Source organism: Cervus canadensis, chromosome 7 (genome assembly GCF_019320065.1).
Source record: "Cervus canadensis isolate Bull #8, Minnesota chromosome 7, ASM1932006v1, whole genome shotgun sequence".
NCBI classification, from domain to species: Eukaryota; Metazoa; Chordata; class Mammalia; order Artiodactyla; family Cervidae; genus Cervus; species Cervus canadensis.
Window position 1 is genome coordinate 54,951,572 of NC_057392.1, and position 18,935 is coordinate 54,970,506.

The 18,935-nt window shown below is 42.2% G+C and overlaps 1 non-coding gene across 1 annotated transcript; it reads left to right on the plus strand.

The window, feature by feature from the left end:
* The first annotated feature begins 8,439 nt into the window (after positions 1 to 8,439).
* Positions 8,440 to 8,512, plus strand: TRNAG-UCC. Its single transcript has one exon. It is a non-coding gene; the product is annotated as a tRNA-Gly (tRNA).
* Positions 8,513 to 18,935: the final 10,423 nt, after the last annotated feature.

The following is an 18,935-nucleotide window of genomic DNA, read 5'->3' on the forward strand; positions in this document are numbered from 1 at the left end:
CCCAACCCAGGGATAGAATTTGTGTCTCTTGCGACTCCTGCATTACAGGTGAATTCTTTACTGTTAAGCCACCGGGAAAGCCCTGTGGTAACTGTAGTACTATATATATGCCCAGCAGTGGAAAATGAATCCTTTGGGTAAAACAAATTGACCACATCCTCCTAATAAGAGAAAATAAAAATTTTAAAAGACATGAAACAACTTATCTAATGCAGTTTATTCACAAGACTACCCATATTGTGTTTCAATGTTTATCTAATTAATATTAATTAAGAGAACTTGTCCTAACAGACTTTATTACTGTCAGAATTTTCTCTAAATTAACTATTCCACAGGTGTAACTTTACCTTAAAACTGAGATCTTAAGTAAAAGTACTACTAAACTCCAGCCCTATGCATGTTAATTACAGGATTAAGGAAAATATGCCAAATTCCTCTACTACAGAAAACAGTGCCAAAGATCCCTGCCTTGTTTATAAGCAAGTTTTCTTCTTGATAAACGGTCAGCACTTAATAATAGAAACAATGATCAAATATATCATAATAAATGCAAACACAGCATTCACTTAATGCACTAACAAGCAGTGATTAAAATGTATACTTTTAAAGAATGATTAATAACACAGGAAAATGCACACATTATGTAACAAACATATACAACTAAACATGTGTAACATGACCATCCTTTAAAAACAGAAGCGTGGTTATGTGTGTAAAATAGGAAGACGGTTATCTAGATGATGGGTTATGGGGGTTTTAGTTCTCTTCTTCAAACTTTTTTGTATTTTAAATTTCTAAAATAGGTGTCTATAACTTTTACAACTTAAAAAGAAAGGATTATTTATTTTTGTTTTAGGGAAAAGTCCAACACCTGTGCTAAGTAGCAAATAGGAAAGGTTTGTTTGATTTTCCTGTTTACAGACCATTTTCATATGAATTAGTAATTCATCTGATCCATTCAACAATTCAGAGAGATGAGTTTGAGAATGCCCACCAACAGCAAGAAGTCAAACTCATACAGCAAAATGGGACAGAGCAGATCCAACTCAAGGTGTCTCGGTACTCTATCACCTTCTTTACAAGATCCATTCATTTATCTCAGGAAAAGAGTATTGTTTGAGAGGGGAGCAGAATTCTTTTTTTTCCAAAAGAGTTCTCATACTGTCCTGCTTTCCTCCTAACCCCAAAATGTCAACATTCTATCAAAAAAAAAAAAAAAAAACTTCACATACAAGCATACCTTGGCTCCTTAACACCTCATCCCAGAGTGAGAAGAGAAATCTGTTCAAAAACAATAAAACTTAAAAGCTTTTGCACTGGGACTTCCCTGGTGGTCCAGTGGTTAAGAATTCACCTTGCAATGCAGGGGACATGGGTTCGATCCCTGATTGGGGAACTACAATCCCACCTGCCATGGAGCAATTAAACCCGGGCCATACCTGGAGAGACCATGTGCCACAACTGAGACCTGACACCGCCAAATAATAAGTAAATTAATACTAAAAAAAAAAAAAGAAAAAAAAAAAGCTTTTGCACAATGAAGGAAACTATAAGCAAGGTGAAAAGACAGCCCTCAGAATGGGAGAAAATAATAGCAAACAAAGCAATGGACAAAGAATTAATCTCAAAAATATACAAGCAGCTCATGCAGCTCAATTCCAGAAAAATAAATGACCCAATCAAAAAATGGGCCAAAGAACTAAACAGACATTTCTCCAAAGCAGACATACAGATGGCTAACAAACACATGAAAAGATGCTCAACATCACTCACTATCAGAGAAATGCAAATCAAAACCACAATGAGGTACCATCTCACGCCAGTCAGAATGGCTGCTATCAAAAAGTCTACAAACAATAAATGCTGGAGAGGGTGTGGAAAAAAGGGAACCCTCTTACACTGTTGGTGGGAATGCAAACTAGTACACCCCCTATGGAGAACAGTGTAGAGATTCTTTAAAAAACTGGAAATAGAACTGCCATATGACCCAGCAATCCCACTCCTGGGCATACACACCAGGGAAACCAGAATTGAAAGAGACACGTATACCCCAATGTTCACTGTAGCACTGTTTACAACAGCCAGGACATGGAAGCAACCTAGATGTCCATCAGCAGACGAATGGATAAGAAAGCTGTGGTACATATACATGATGGAATATTACTCAGTTATTAAAAAGAATGCATTTGAGTCAATTCTAATGAGGTGGATGAAACTGGAGCCTGTTATACAGAGTGAAGCAAGTCAGAAAGAAAAACACCAATACAGTATAATAATGCATATATATGGAATTTAGAAAGATGGTAATGATGACCCTATATGTGAGACAGCAAAAGAGACACAGATGTAAAGAACAGACTTCTGGACTCTGTGGGAGAAGGCGAGGGTGGGATGCTTTTTGAGAATAGCATTGAAACATGTATCCAGTCCAGGTTCTATGCATGAGGCAGGGTGCTCAGGGCTGGTGCACTGGGACAAGCCTGAGGGATGGGGTGGGGAGGGAGGTGGGAGGGGGGTTCAGGATGGGGGACACAGGTACACTCATGGCTGATTCATGTGAATGCATGGCAAAAACCACTACAATATTGTAAAGTAATTAGCCTCCAATTAAAATAAATTAACTAATTTACCCCCCCCCCCAAAAAAAGAATAGCAAAATGCCCCACTGTTGCTATTTTCAAAGTGTATAAAGCCAATTATCCTAGCAGGACCAGTCTGATCTATGAAGGACATGTCCAGACACAATTTTTAAAAAGACATGGTCTGAGCTAGATAAAGAAATCTGAGACAAGGATTCGAAAGCTGCTTAAGATGACAGAATGCTGAGGGAGGCTTCGAGTCAGCATTGGAGAATCACCACCGCTCAAATCCTGCCGGTCTTGGAATGACTCACAGTGCTGCTGTGAGGCCTTCCTGCCCATTCATCACATAAGTTTTTTCCATTAGAATTTACTGATGAGGTGCTCCCCAGTCAGGTGATATGATAAACTCTGCAGTCAAAATATGGAAGATATGACTGAAAAGTCACTGATTCCACATACTACACTCACAAAGGCCCAAGGAGAGTAAAATGCTGGTTGAAGGAACACCGGTCTCCATTTCACCTCCACCAGTAAGCAAGCACATCACAGTCTGTTTGTTCTGGATATTTTACTAAAGAATTAACTGATTCTGACAAAACCTGATGTGTTACTAAAAACAGATTAGTTAAATGGGGAATATATAAAGAAAAAGGCTGGCTCTGCTTAGGGACTGGGGGCAGGAACAGAGGGTGAGTTTCTGTAGAAAGGCTGGAAGCTATAGAGTAAGACAGCCTCATGACTGGTCTCATTTTTAGTGGGGATGAGCTAAATACTCCTGACCTCAGTCCTCCTGCCAAGGAAACTTCTAAAACACAACCCATAGCACATACATGTGGAAACAACAAGAATATTGTTGGCCAAAATAAATATAATGGGCAAAAGCCTGGGGAATAAAAGAAGTAGACGATCAGGACACTGAGCTTCAGTTCCCTCGTAGCATCATCAGCTTCCTCGCCACCTTCCTTGACTCTCTTTTCATGTCCTGAGTCTGTCCTTCCCATCCTGGAATCCATGACTTAAAAGTCTTTTTAAAAGCTTTTATTTGAAGCACTGCACAACATAAGTAAACTGAAAACAGTACATTTCAGGATTTCTGAAAACTGGAATTACCCAAAAAGGTTTTCAAAATGGAAATGCCCGCGTCCACACCTGAAGATTTAGGAATGCAGACTGACCATCTGAACTCTAGTAAAACTTCCCTAAGCGATGCTGATCCATAAATTGAAGTGAGAAAATACTGCTACAGGGAGCAACCACCAAATGGGAACTCAGGAGAACCCATGGTAAGGAATGCTTCGGGGTACCTGGGCGAGTGTCCCCAGGAGGATCAAGCCCATAGGTAACTTGCATTCATAGTGGACCAAGGGAGAAAAACAAAGACCAGAGAGTGACCAAGGTAACAGGCAGATACCCCAAGGGAAGAGCAGTCTGTCCTGTCAAAGACCTCCAGAAAAGAGGGTCCACTTAGGAGACCTGGAGTGAGATAAACAGGGAAATCAGGAAAGCATTCAGGTTTTGCAAGGTTGGGTTTGCAAAAGGTATTCACCTCAAGAAACCTAATTAGTCAGTCTATACAATATATTTCATTTATTATCTTGAAAACAGACAGAGATAAAAATAGATAAGCATATCCTCTGCACATTTCTTTAAATATTGCTGTAACAACAACAGGATCCGGATGAACCCTGAATGGGAAGGAATTTGTCATCGGCCCCCATATCAAAGATGTATAATCTATAATCCATCATGGCCACTAAATTTCTATGACAAATCTCTTCAGCCAAAACAAGGCAGAGTGCTTAGCTAATTACACCTCCCTGATGCCTTTGGACGTCAAAACCAAGTACAATTCATTTGTCTTATGAGTCCCTATAAACAAATTCTATTGTTTCACTTCAATATGGGCATCCAATATTAAACAAAGGATTGACCTGGCCAATGAAACCTAGTCCAAGTGTCCTAGGATACGATCTCCATATTTGTCTATTGTCGTTTCATTTGTAAAGTAGGAAAAACAGACTTCTCTGCACAGTATAAAAAAGAAATATACTAAGCAGTTGCCAAATAATGAAATGCCTAACTCCAATTGCTAAATTAATTAATGACTTGACGTATTTAAAATCTATTGTACATTTCCTTTGTTTTCAATAAGTAACATCTAATTTCTAACTTGCGTCATCAACCTATGCAAATCTTAATTGCATGGATCCCTTCTGCTTTATCCAAAATTCCAAATACCCAAGCTATCTGTTTGACTAGATTCTCCCACCTCTGTTATCATCATAGAAGTTAGGCCTTTACCCTGTGGATTTCCTCATCTTATGACATTCTCTGGAAAGGAGTCTGCGCGGAAAGCAAGGAATCTGACATTCACATGTGAAGTTTGAGGTTTTACACTGAGGAGTGGTTGCTATTTCTGAGATGGGGGCTGATTCTGTGACTGATGGACCTTGAGTTTGAGTTATCTAAGTGTGTCCTTCCAACGGTGTTTCCTGAATAAATAACCAGCATGGCTAGCTGAATTATATCATTCTCAGCTCAGAGAACTGACCCTCACTTCACAATACACTTCAGTCCTTCCTTCCAACCTCCCACCATTGCCCCTAAAAAAAAACTGTACTGTAATTTGGGTTGAAGGGCGGAGGATGTGGCAGAACATCTCTCTTCTACTTTACTCCATGCCTCTTCACATTGACATCTCCCTACCCTGCCCTTGTCCACAGGGAAGAATAGGTGAGTTATCTAATTATTGAGTCTGGAGAAGAAACTGGGCATGGGCAACTCAGGCCCTTCCTCCCAGTCTTGGGATGTATCTGACTGCGGAAAGAATACCCTCCCCACCACTCAAGTACACTGAGCTAACAGGCCTATAGCTCATTCTCCAACTAGTCTTTACCTCCAGCTGCCTAACGCAGCATTACCTTCAACTGGTTCCTAGATGAAACACAAGAACAGGAAGCAGAAGAACAAATGGTGCTAGAATTGATGCTTAAGGGCCAAGGGAGAGGCTAGATTCAGTCTCCATGAGCCCCCTCAAGCACTTACATATCACCTAGTCTAACCCACAGTGAACATACTTGACCTTGCACGTGGTACATCAGGGCTTCTGCCTTCACAAACACTCTTCATTCATCCTCAAACTACCTTTCCAGATCCTTCCCTGGCCCAACCCTGACCCCCAGCCCAGGATCACCCAGCCTTCTCAGATGCTGTCAACCTCAGAGATCTCTCCATTCCCTGAATCCTCACTGCTCATTCTCTCTTGGTCTCTTCTCTCTTGGTCATCACTCTGTAAACATTTTTTTTCTTTTAAAAAAAAAATTTACTTACTTTTAGTGGGGGGATAATTGCTTTACAATGTTGTGTTGGTTTCTGCCATACATCAACATGAATCAGCCATAAGACAAAGACAAAGACAAAGTGAAATCGCTCAGTCGTGTCCGACTCTTTGCGACCCCAGGGACAGTAGCCTGCACCAGGCTCCTCCGCCCATGGGATTTTCTAGGCAAGAGTACTAGAGTGGGTTGCCATTTCCTTCTCCGGGGAATCTTCCCGACCCCGGGATCAAACCCAGGTCTCCTGCATTGATAGACAGACACTTTACCGTCTGTATATACATATCCCCTCCCTCTGGAACCTCCCTCCCATTTTCCACGCCATCCTACCCCTGTAGGTTGCCACAGAGCGCTAGGCCGAGTTCCCTATGATATACAGTAACTCCTCATTAGCTACCTATTTTACAGATGGTAATGTATGTATTTCGATGCTATTCTCTCAGTTCATCCCACCTGCTCCTTCCCACTGCTGTGTCCGTAAATCTAATCTCAGACATTTTTATTGGTAAGTCAAATCCCTGGGAGAGTCTTAGTTCCTTCACTGTCAAGTCCCAATCATCTCCTCCCTACCCATCCTCCCTTGGCACAAGTTAACTAGTATTTAGTTAGTTAGTGAAAGTCGCTCAGTCATGTCTGACTCTTGTGACCCCAAGGACTGTACTCCACCAGGCCTCTCTGTCCATGGAATTCTCCAACCAAGAATATTGGAGTGGGTACCCATGTCCTTCTTCAGGGGATCTTCCCAACCCAAGGATCAAACCCAGGTCTCCCGCATTGCAGACAGATTCTTAATCGTCTGAGCCACCAGGAAAGCCCAACCAGCATTTACAGATGTATCAGACTATCGGGCATGAAACTAAGAGCATTATGATCATTACCTTGTTTAACTGTCCCTAGGAAGTACGTACAGTTATCATTCTCTAGAATAAACAGGGTCTGTGCTCAAAAAGGCTCACCATGCCAAGCACATCTCACTGTGTCTGGTGTAACTATGGGAGGCTTAGAGACCTGAGGCAGAACAGCAGATGGGGATGGGAAGTGAGACTCAGGCACTAAATTCAGTTCAAAACTGAGGTTCCACCTTCACTGCCTTGCCCTTCACCTATACTTGGCCCTGGGTTTAAGGAGAAAAAGCATTCTCAGTTTAAGAAAGAAAAGAAGATGGAGAAAATGAAAGTCCAGGTGGTCACTGCTCCATAAAAAGTCTAATCACTCAGTATGAAAAGGTTCCTCAACCCCAATCCTTGCTCTGAAAACTTAGGTCTGGATCACTGTGGTTTTGTCATGAGATGAATAACAAGCCCCGAGGATTACTCGAATTACAAGGCCCAGACCAGATCCACTCAAATATAGCTGGAAGCTTTCTAGTAACTCTAACCGTGCATGGGGAATGAGCTGCTCAGAGAAGTGACTCACTTACTGGAATCCATGCTGCCTGCATTACTCAGCTGATATTAATACACCCACTTGTTCATTAAAGTTTAATTGGAGTTCATGTGAATTGGTTTCACCGGATACTTAATCAAAGAGAAGTATTTGTGTATGAAGTGTTCACATACAAAGCTAGAAAGTGCAGCTCTTCCCCAGCCTCTACACACTCCAGTGACTGCTCCTCTAATACTGTTGACACCGTAAGTTAGTCAGAGAAGGTGGTACAGTGATCTTCCAAGAGGGGGAAAGTTGTCCACACACAAAACACAAATAAATGATAAATCCTCTGTATGGCAACAGACACAGTTCCCCAGCTCATCAGCCACAGCCTGACATGGCCTAGGACGCAAATGGCCAGCTCCTCAGTAAGAACTTGCTCCTTTCTGGAGTTCATTATCAAAGCTGCAGGGCTCCTTCTCTCCCTGGGCACCTGTCTCCCAGCCGTACATCTTTATTTTTAAAATGGGTGGATAAGGAAATTAACCATCATTCAACATAATCACACATTTCTCTTGTACTGACAAGCAAACCATGAACGCAATCCCAAACGCCTATTTATACAATCAGGGCTGTCAGTACCCTGTTATTTCTTATTGGATATCTCACTAGTCAACATTTCTGGAAGTATAAGCTTTTAAGGCTCCTGAAAAGACTTGTGCATGAAGTTGGGGAGAAATAGATTTCTCCCAAGGCTGGTGGCTCTGGTTCTATGATCAATTTTTCATTAGGAATGGTCACCATGGTTAAGGACATAGCATTTCTGGGCCCAAAACAAATCAAGGTGAGTTAAAAACTTGGTACTCTAGATTGATTTGCTGAAAAAAACCCTCAAAGATTGTAGACTAAAAGGCAATATACTGATTTTCTTATTTATTTATTTACGTGGTTACACCAAGTCTTGGTTGTGGCATGCGGGATCTAATTCCCTGACCAGAGATTGGACCCGGTCCCTACCTTTAGGAGTGCAGACTCTTAGCCACTGGGCCACCAGGGAAGTCCCAGCAATGTGTTGATTTTCTTTTAACAGCTTTATTGAGACATAATGCACACACCACACAATTCACCCACCTAAAATCTACAATTTGAGGACTTCCCTGGTGGTCCAATGGTTAAGACTCTGTGCTTCCAATGCAGGGGGCACAGGTTCGATCCCTGGTCAGGGAACTAAGATCCCATGTGCCGTGTGGCATGGCCAAAAGAATAAAGAAATAAAGTCTACAGTTCAGTTTTTAATATAGTCACAGAGTTGTGCAACCATTGCCACATCTAATTTAAGAACATTTTCACTGCCCTCAAAGGAAACCCACACTCATTAGCAGTAACTCTCTATCTCCCACCCCATCCCTGCCAGCAATCACTAATCTACTTTCTACCTTTACAGACTTGACGAATTTTCCTATTGTGGACTTTTCATATAAATGGAATTATGTAATGTGTGCCTACTGTGACTAGGTTCTTTCACTTAGCCTAATGTTTTCAAGATTATTTGTGTTGTACCACTACTGCATTCCTTTCTGTTGCTTAATAATACTATATTTTATAGCAAATTTCACTTATCTATTCAGCACTCCACCTTTTAAAAATAAAATAGAGCTACCAAAGAACAGCAAATTATGTAGCAGCACTCAGCCTGGAAGATAATCTGCTAATCCTCTGAATGATCTAGTCACGATTACGCCATCAGACATGTAAAGTATGTGGGGTTGTGGTAGGGGCTTCACAAATGTGGGAGGAGTTGGCAGAGCCTAGCCGCCCAAGCCTTACTAAAGTTAAGGCTCATCAGGATGACCCGTCTGCACATGGTTTCACAGTTTACAAAGAGCTCTCACTGACATGACGTAGTTAGGCGGTGGTTCCTCGAGGAAGGAGCTTCGGTGTCTGCATCTCTGATTTCCCCAAGACAACCAGCATCGCTTGGAATGCACTGAACAAACAATACAAGCAACCACCTCTCCCTCTAGAAAAGCCACTTTTTCAGTTTCTTAAGATATGACCAAGTATCTAGTAATAAGCACATATGATGTGCCAGGCACCAACATGGTGACTAATAAGATACAACACCTGCCCTACAGGGGTTTAAAATCTAGCAGAAGAGACCAAAAGAGTACACACAGGACAAGTCAGTGCCAGATGAACAGAATAAAAGCTGTGAGAGAAACCCAGGGAAAGAATCTCTAGCTTATTACATCTCACTTGCCATGCTACTGATTCCACTTCTAACCTTGTTTATCGAGTGGGAGCTATTTACAACATGACAATCGTAGATGGTATGTAGACGTTCATGAAGATAGAGAATTCATAGCTATGAGTATCCTGAAAAAGTATAAACTGATCCGTATCTGGAGTATAAATCAGAGTCAACTTTAGCACCCACATGAGTAACATCACCAGATGATGCAGACCAAAAAAACAACCATCAAAGATGGACAGTCAAGGGGGTCATCCATCCAAACCTAAAGACTTTCTGCCTCCTTCAAAGCAGGCATTTCAAAACACTGCCAGGAAGCAGGCAATTCACTTAGAAGTTGTCACCTAAGCAACCAGGTAACGTGAAGGAAAGAAACAGGCTTCCAAAATACATGTAATCTAACCCATACCCTGAATATTCATTGGAAGGACTGATGTTGAAGCTGAAGCTCCAATACTTGGTCCAGCTGATGTGAAGAGCCAACTCACTGGAAAAGACCCTGATGCTGGGAAAGACTGAAGGCAAGAGGAGAAGGGGATGACAGAGGATGAGATGGTTGAATGGCATTACCAACTCAATTGACAGAAGTTTGAACAAGCTCCAGGAGATGGAAGGACAGGGAAGCCTAGTGTGCTGCAGTTCATGGGGTCACAAAGAGTCGGACACAGCTGAGCAACTGAGCAACAACAACAACTCATACCCTGGTACATGAGGTCAAATAATGCAGCACTTTGTGTATTTGGTGCCATGTGCTTAAGAGACTCAAAGTTATTTGCCAAAGAGAACTCAGTCCTCCCCACCCTCTTAGCAAGCAGAGCTGACTCCTAGTCATTAAGAAGGTCAAGAGCATCTTCTATTCTTATGTCCCATATCCTGAGGACACAGCTGAGCTCCCAGATAAAGGCACTATGCCATCAAACGAGAAATTCAACTCATGTTTTTGTTTCTTGGCATCTAAGAATATATATCTTCCTTGGAGCCAACTCACGGAACAGATTAGGTTTCCATGCAAACCAGAAACAATTGATACACCTAATCACTTACAATTTCCACCAGCATGAAACCCTCTTTAATATATTCATCCAATTTGACATCAGTACAAGTGTTCCTTTTTAAATTCCTATAGCGAGTTCGTACCTCCTGTTTCCTAATTACCTCATGCAAAAAAGGGAATTTTACCTTCACCTCTCTTGTTCATTAAAGCAAGTTTCAGGAAGTACTTTGACATTTGATTTTTTAAAAACACATGATGATTTAACAGAAAGTTTTAGAGATTCATTGCTGCTTATACTTTGGGAGAAACAAGTGAATATCAAATCAAAGCTAACTTTTTAACCAATGGAAAAAAGAAAACTAAAGGGGAGCATTTTCAGGTTTATTGCAACTCTATATAGTCTTGATAGCACTTGATAAGAATGACCTCACTACACTAGAATCAGGACGATGAAGCAGAAAGCAGCCCAGAGTTAAAGGCTCTGGGTTTGCATCCATTGCCACTTTAAAACTCAACTCATCTCTCTGAACCTCAGTTACATCATCTCTAAAGGGAAATGAATGACAAGTTCTGCCTTGCCTACCTCATGGGGATGCCATAGGGTACACATGAGAAGATGTGTATTTCAGTGCTTTGAAAACCACAAAGCCCCATACACAATGTGAGGTATTCACAGTGTAAGGCATTATCTTAATGTCTTTTCCTATAAAGACATTTTTAAATGACATGAACAAACACTTTTGCCTTTCTATTTCTATTTTGAATCAGCCAAGGAAACACCCCCAAAATCAGCACCACTAATTCCAGGAAGCTTCACTCTCTCTCACACACACACACAAGCTTTGTAATGATAAGTACTGTGTAAGACAATAAGCCCAAGAAAGCACCAGCTCCTGAAGAATCTTCCATCCCTGAGCTATCCTCATGAGAACAACTTTAATATTAGTGTCTTTCAATGTACTCTTGTTTTTCGAAGGCATATGAAGTATATTCAAGTATATCACCTTTCAGAAGGCAGTATGCCAAAATCCCCACCCACCTCCTTCGGGTGCAGAAGAGATGGTCCCAGGAGGAAGTGGCCCCACCATATCAGTGTCATCTGGAGAGGAGGGAAGTGGGAGCCAGTGCTGAAGACAGGATCCAGAGACACGCAGACTGAGGGAAGATAGACCCTGCCTGGGTGACACAGAAAAAATTCCACCCCACAGGCCAGCTTTGATCAGCAAACCGGTAGCCACATGGCGACACTCCAGGAAGCAGCTTATCAAGGATGTGGCTGTCTTTCACTCCCCACACAGGCTCTATCATCTGAAGTTTACTCTCTCAACTACCATCTACAGATAAGCAAAGATCGAGGACAGAGAAGCCAAAACTTTTCCAAGGTCACGACAGGCTGTGCAAATGCTTTCGATTCCTATGCACCAGGCTAAACTGGCTCCTGGTCCTCGAGTAAACAGGTCAGGGTCCTAAAACAGCCATAAACCATTCACTTGGTACCTGTCTTTCATCATTGTAGCAGGACCAAATAATGAGAGCTAACACAGAGCACTTGCTGCGCCAGACACTGTGAAATATACTTTACAAACATTTTTAACTATTAAGTATTAATTTTTTAACTCATCTTTTAGCTTATTTCACTCTCACAATGACCCTAAAATGTAAGTACAGTCCATAAAGATGAGGAAATTGAGGTACCAGAGAGATGAAGTTGTTTGCCCACAGTTCTCTAATATCTCATAGTGGGCAGTTTTAAACCCTGGTGGTTCTGGCTTTGATGGCTGTTCCTACCCGCACACACAATGCCTGGCCCTGGGTACTTCCCACACTGGATGAATATCCACCAGGAGCCAGGCACCACTGGAGGCTCTCACATATATTTTCTAATTTATTCTCACAGTGACATTGGGAGAGGGATGCTATCATCCTGCGTTTAAAGAAAGACACCAAGACTCTAAGAGGTTATTTAACCAAGGTTTTGACAAAGTCTAAGAAGCACCTAGGATTTGAACCTCTGTCCAATTTCAAATTTATGAACTCTGTAAATACCCAGGTTCTGCCCCAGCTCTGACAGCAGCAAACTACACAGTTCTCTACTCATCATAAGCATTGCCTACCTAGCTATCTACTCATTCATTTTTTGCCAAGCGGTGAAGCAGAAAGAACACATGTTTAGGAGACAGGAAGACCAGAGAGGTTCCATCACTTACTAACTGTGTGACTTGGACAAGTTATTCAGATTCTCTGTGCCTCAGTTTCTTCATCTAACCAATGAGAACAATGATAATAGTACCTAACACTGCCTTGAAGATTGTGATAAAAATTAAATAAGATGATGAATGTAAAACATTATGATAGGGACCAATACATCATAAATGCTTAAAAAATAAAAATAAAAATTCACTAATAATTGAGTGAGACAAAGATAAAACGGCATAATCTAAGAACAATTTCTACCACAGTTCCAATAATATAATAGTTACTCAAAAATAAAAATGATCTTCATTTTCTATGAATTTCCTCTCTGATAGTCTTGAGTTTCACAGCCCTCTCTGATCTAGTCCCTAGACCCCACAGTGGCCAGCACATGCCTTGTACATTACGGATGTTCAGAGTCAAAGATCATATGATCTTTCTCTGAACTTACCAAGGAAAGAAAATCTAAGATGCTAAGGTAACTCCTCTGAAAGTTTGGAAGCTTCAGTTGTCCATTTTCACCCCAAATGTTACCTTCAGGGTGAGAATTATTACCCACAGTTGAAGACTAAAACACACTGAAAAGCATCAATTGACTGTTCTTATTTATTTCTGACACATTTCTCAAGAAATAAAGGAGAAAAATGATTTCCCAACCTCCATAGTTTCAAATCTTATGTCCTTCTTCTCTACAAAGATCGTCACATTGCTTAATAAAATCACGTATTTTGCACAGGTCCTTTGCAGATGTTAACCACAGGGCTTTGCTAGGTCTGTCACTAATGTGCAAGAGAGAGGAGGTAGAAAGGGGAAGAAAGACAGGTACAGAGAGAGAGAGGCTGAAAACACAAGAAATGGAGGATATTTGATATTAACAGAAAATTCATATGGCAGAACTGCTTCAACCAAGACACCAAAGGAAAAACAGCTATAAGAATACATCATTAAATTGGGAAGAAAGGAAAAAAAAAAAAATGTATGTGTGTATGTGTGTGCATTCCCATGTATGTGTATGTGGATGTGTGTGCATGCATGCATGAACATTTATGTAAAAGACCTAGGGCCAGACCACAGGGCAAGAAAAATAGTGCCCATACCAGGGCTTCTGGGCAACGTGTGAAGGGTCATGATGCTGCCAGGGCCCTGGGGGCTGGAGGACTGGATTTGCAGCCCAGCTCTGCCATCCAACTGTCCCATCTGGAACAAGTTGCCATTCCTCAGTCTCCCACACTCAGAATAGAGCCCTCGCCGGACTGGTTTGAGAGCTAAGCAACAAGAGATGTGAACATGTTGTGGAAACATCTGTACAAACATAAATGGGCGTTACTACCCATTTATTCCAATGCCGAGGAGAGAGACTTCATCTGAGCCACTGTGCCTCACAAGTGGAGTCTATTCCCATCCCAGCCTGCACAGAAAGAAGGGATGCAGACAGTTTTCCAGAGAGGCAATGCTTTTTAATTTCTCTATTATTTCCAAAACAAAAAAAGCAAAAATCTTCCTCCTCTTTTGTTTTTCCAAATAAAAATAAATTATAACCCTAACTTGCTAATAAATGCAGGCTGGAGCTGTCCTTAAGTAAAAGCTTTTGATAACAAATTGCCTGCACTAACTGCTATTTTACTGCTGAATTTTTTATTGTTGCTTAAGCATAGCAATTATGCTAATAAGCCTGGGAGGATGGTACATCGAGTATTGAATCTGACAGATAAAATACTCAATAAAATGCTAATCTCACCTGAAAATTGGAATCAGACAGCCTTATTAGTATTTATGGATATGGCATCTTAAACATGTTTTGGGTTTTTTTGTTGCTTTTTTTTTCAGATAAGTATATGAAATCAATGTTGTCTCCTAATACAGCCTGCCACTGCTAGGCCTCTGTGTGCTTTAGATTCGAGAAGACAGTTCCTCACTGCCTCAGCCTTGCTTCCTGACAGAGAAACAAGAGCTTATTGGTCATCTCTGCCACAGAAAGAATAGGGCAATAAAATGTGTTTCTTCCTGCACTGCCCTTTCTCTCCCCCCACCCATCTAATCCCCTCAAAAAGGAAAGGTAAGAACTGTCTTTCTGAGCAGAAAGAGAAGGCAGATTTGACAGTAACAAGAACCATTTGTCAAACCATCTGGCTTCTCTCTTTACCTGACAGGAGGGAAGAGTGATGTGTCAGAAAGAACATGGAATTGAGGATTCAAAGAGCTGGCTTTCTCATCTTGAGTTTTGCCATTTCCTCCATGGGAGGCCCTAACAGGAATCAGTTTCCTACATAGGGACCTTCTGCATCCAAAGTTCAAGTCCTTATGAGAAGTGAGTCTCCATGGGGGACAGAAGAAATGGGGGCCAAAGCCCCAGTGTATATGAAGAGTGGAATACTATAAGCCAAGGTAGGCACATCAGGGGAATGTGAGATTCTTGAACTTGTTACATTTACATGGTACCTCCTTATCGTGTATCCTCAGGATATATTTAAACTGGTTCAGGCTTAAATTCAGAGATCTCAGACACCAAATACATATAGTAAACAAGATTGGATGGTCTACCAACTGTTCTCAGGAATTTTACTGCTGCTCTTCTTTAGGATCAATACATTAACTCTGGAAAGGAACAAAGAAGAGAAGTCAGCTTCCTATTTCAAGCAGCATAAACTAATGCTGAATATCGCATTATTTATGAAAAAAATCCTTTTCTCCTTTATTTCCATAAGAACCACATAAGGCAGGAAAGAGAAAATTCTCTTCTCCAGAGGCTGCCATAGATAAGAAAATTAAGAATCAGAGAGGATTTCCCCACCCAGGCAGAGTACATGGGTTCTGGGGTCAGGACGAATAGTTTTGCCTTCTGACTAATTCCTGCCTGCCCCTGAGCACACACGGGTCCTCTGGGTCTTGGGCCTCTTGACTCACCCCAAACCCAAATACCCAAGCTACGAGTCACTGCAGAACAGGAGAGAGAGTGAGCAGGAACCTCAACACCCACAGCCGCCGTGCCAGCGCCTTCACCCGCCACCTCCAAGGTTTCCAAAAGCTGACACCCCTTCCAGAAGTCCCTATCTCCCCTTGTTAGTTCATAGGCATGGACATATCCGGCTTTCATGGCATGTAGGAATGTGACAAGTTGTGACAAAACTGGGCACAGATGCCAGGACTCAAAAACTCACTCTGGGGCCTTACAGAATCACTGTCCTCTATAATCCCCCATTTCTTCCTTTGGGCCCCTTCACCTTTCCAAGACCAAAGAGGTCCTTTGGCCATTAGTAGAAAGGAGAAGGGAGAGAAAATGGGCTCCAAAGAGTCAGAGATGAATACAACTTAGAATCCTCACACCCCTTTCTTCAGCAAATCTTCACAACGCAAACAAAGCCATGGTGATTATTACTATCCCCATTTTGCAGATGAAGAAACAAAAGACTAAAAGTTCATAGATTCCTCGCAGATAATACAAAAGCTCGGAGATCCTCAGCCCAGAGCTGGGGAAATGCCAGTACAGGTAGGTGGTCAGCCCAAGGCAAGGTAGCGCCACACAATCAGTAGAGTCTACAATCGTTAATCACAATGTTCCAAGACACACCACCACCAAATAAGAGAAAATGCTGGTATCACTTTAATATTAGTGATCCACACCACCCAAGGGAGCTGACCAACTCATCACTTTCCCTTCTGCTTCACACAGGTAGAAATAAAATCCAAGTCCAGACACCCCTTTATCTTTATTGTACCAGAACCAACACTGCAATTTTTAAAGCAACGTTACAACAAATTCATCATGTAGGGATCACTATCCTCCAATTTCCAGGAGGAAAAAGCCAGGCACTAAGACATGTATTCACTCACTCAAGTCTCAGAGGTCTCTGAAAGCAGGACCAACACTCAGATCCATGCCCCCTGTTCTTTCCACTTGATTAAGCCACCTCTGAATTGCCAGGGCTGCCACCTCTTTAGTAAACAACCTCGGCAGAAAGTCAGTTCTGAACTGAGACATCTCCCAACAGAGTAACGATTCGAGTCATACTTCGAGGAATAATTTCTGGGAAAGCAGAGGAGGTGATGCTATCAAACAGTGAAACTCAAAACTCCTACTCACTACCTACCTGGGAGGGAGCAGGAAATGGGGCCGAGGCCCCTTCCCTCCGTGCTCCCCCTGCCCATTTCTGTCACTTACAGTCATTACTAAACTTAGCACTTTAAGCAAATGAAAGATATTTCCTAGCTGCATAGCCTTGGGTAAGTCCCCAATCTCTTTGGTCCTATTACTGATACACAGTCAAGCACATATGCACACACACAGGTGCACATATACACACCTAAGACCACCCGTTCCTTCCCTTAGTGGGATCATGACAACAGAAAACCCATTTTATTTACCCTGCACAGCCCTGCAGCAACACCCTAATTGTTCATGCAGTGTCCCCAGCCTCTGCACCCAACAGTCTAACCAGAACCCTCCACTACCTCCTTCCTTGAGCCTCCTAATTTCCAGACTCCTTCTGCTAAGCCCCGCTTCCCAAGCCTCACCTGCCACTCTCCTCTGTGAGGTCTGGTCACTTCTACCCTGCACAAGCACTAACTTCTCTCCCCATCACCAACTGCAATGTTCCCCTCACACCCGAAATCCATCTTCCTCTAAATGAAATACTGCCAGCCCTTCAACAAACGAAAGCTCTTCAAACACCCTCCACTGGAATAGCTGCATTTCTCCACATGCTCTGATTTGTATCCTACTAAAATCAGCACCTCTATAACTAGATCTATTCTATAAGTCTGGTGTCTAGAGAAAAAGGTTTTGTGCCCAGAATACAGGCAGTATGGCACTAGAAGGACCTTCAGTCAAGCCTCCAAGGCACACTGCCCCAAACTGGAGAAGCTGCGGCAGTGGGGAGTCAGTCCCGGGGTCGGTAAGAAACACCACCATGCTGGGTCTTATACAAATGTTCTCTAATCTTTACAACTTAGGGTGCAAGGTATATTCAATCCCCAATAAAAACCCATTTAAACTAGGACTCAGAGAGGTTTAGTATTAATAACTCAGTCCCACTAGAGTTATGCATTGTGTGTGTATGTGTGTGCGTGTGCACACACTCAGTCATGTCCGACTCTTTGTGTCCCCATCAACTGTAGCCCACCAGGTTCTTCTGTCCATGAGATTTTCCAGACAAGAATACTGGAGTGGGTTGCCATTTCCTTGTCCAGGGGATCTTTCTGACCCAGGGGTTGAACCTGCATCTCCTGTGTCGTCTGCATTGCAGGTGAATTTTTTACCAACTGCGGCACATACCATCCTAATTCACAAGGCTACTGGAGCTCAGGTTTATAAACAAGTTTGTACAATTTCACTGAGACTCTCTGTTTTTGAGCAGGGTCTAGTGCTCTGCCAGATGCTTTGCAAAAATAATCTTGGGTAACGTACATAACAACCCTGCCCAGTAATTCTTAGTGTCCCATTTTACAGATCAGAAACTAAAGCCAAATACCAAACAACATGTGTCTGGCACATTTAGGACTAGAATCAGGGGTCTTGGACTTGCTCTTTTTCTCTTTCCTCTGTATCACACATCTTCTTTATACACAAAGTCTCTGTCTGTGGTGTGTTAAACATAATGAGTTCTTCTATGCATGAGTCACTAGAAGCAACCTTCAGCAGTCCATGCAGAATCTGCAAGTCACGAAAAGGTGCTTCACAAGCAGCGATCTAGTTCAGATCTCAACAGTGATGGTGGAAGGTGGATTTGGAGCATGCCATGTGAGCACAGGCTGACCCTGGACTGTTCCCAAGGGTCAAAGTCACTCAGCTTCACAAATGCACACCTTGGCTTGTCCACCTTCCTTGTAGCAGGGGCAACTGCAGTGTATTGTTCAAGAAGTTTCATAATCAAACTCAGAAATCCAGAGGTCATCATGTACACCTCCTCTTCAAAAGGAAATCTTTCCAATAGAAGGGAGCTTGACAGCCCCAAGAACTTGAGAGCTAAAAGAAGAGATGGTGCATCTTGATCTAATCTCATGGGAATGTCACCAGCATCTTAGGCAGATACCACCGTTTCCTCTGCCTCTGGGAAAGCAGGATTAAGAAGGAGCCAGGGAAAAGTTGGTAGCTGCTCTTAAAAGCTATAGGCCCCTAAATCAGTTCCCAGGAGCCCTTCTAGTTCCTTGGGTTAACTATAGGTAACCTTCCAATCCCTCAGGCCTCCTTAGTAAGTCAATTTAACACACATTTA